This window comes from Sinocyclocheilus grahami, unplaced genomic scaffold (genome assembly GCF_001515645.1).
Source record: "Sinocyclocheilus grahami isolate Dianchi unplaced genomic scaffold, SAMN03320097.WGS_v1.1 scaffold58.1, whole genome shotgun sequence".
In the NCBI taxonomy this organism is placed as follows: domain Eukaryota; kingdom Metazoa; phylum Chordata; class Actinopteri; order Cypriniformes; family Cyprinidae; genus Sinocyclocheilus; species Sinocyclocheilus grahami.
Window position 1 is genome coordinate 2,922,737 of NW_015505237.1, and position 1,057 is coordinate 2,923,793.

A 1,057-nucleotide genomic window follows, 5' to 3' on the forward strand; every position below is an offset into this window, starting at 1 on the left:
TTTTTTTTTTTATATATTTGCAAATCATATATAACGGCAAATCAACAAACAAATGCCTGGTTTGCTTGTTGAACAAAATGGCGGATTTGCAGATTAACTAGCAGTGTAGCAGATTAACTTTGATGGACTTGAACTTGAATTGTGTATTGGTGTTTTTGCGGGGTTGAAACAACATACCTTCCATATATATTCCTTGCTATAAATAGTAGTAAATATTAAATATTTTTGCAAAGGGTCACAGTTAACCTTCATGAGGACATGAGAGAATATTTTTGTCTAACATACGGTGCACAGAATGTTGTACATTTCTTCAATTTAAATAAATAAATTTTATACAGTGTCTAGAATAGAAGCTTACATGCTTAAATCAAATTAATAAACATATATACAAATAAATTAATTTAAAAAAATTATATAAAAATAAACATCTAAAATAATTATCAAAACAAATGTCTAAAATATCAACTTAAATTAACATCTAAATAAATATAAAAATAACAAAAAAAATAACAACATCAACATCTGAATATCAAAAATAAATATGTAAATATTTAAAATATCAAATCAAACAAACCAAACAAAAATATCTAAATAAATAAATGCATCAATAGGAATTTGTGTATTAACACTAAGCCCAGGTTAATTTTCCTTGTTTTAACCCACACACCATACAACTGGTCAGCTAGAGTTCAAACGTGAAATCAGCTGCTGCTGTGAGTACTGGGCGTCTCATGTGTGCATGTGCTGTCAGTTGACTATGATGTGCTTGTTGCTCACATTTAAAACACAAAAGAGTGATGAACTTGTATTGTGTGCTAAAGCTCAATTGAAACAAAAGAAACTCCATATTGTTGAAGAAACATCTGGCATAAGCACAGCCACACATGGGCACAAAACCAGAGTTTACTGATTAAAATGGTGGGTGTGTTTGTGTGTGTGACAGAAAGAGAGGGGGAGAGATAAAAGGACACAGCTGGATTGACTAGTTTTCTACACAGTAAGGGCCATCAACGTGAAACATGACTGTCTGGTGGGCCAAACAATGAGCTTTCTGCTG

General features: G+C 31.5%; 1 protein-coding gene across 1 annotated transcript in view; it reads right to left on the bottom strand.

The window, feature by feature from the left end:
- Positions 1–1,057, bottom strand: part of LOC107584336 (NOP2/Sun RNA methyltransferase 2) — a 21,867-nt gene that overhangs the window by 2,000 nt on the left and 18,810 nt on the right. The window lies entirely within an intron of this gene.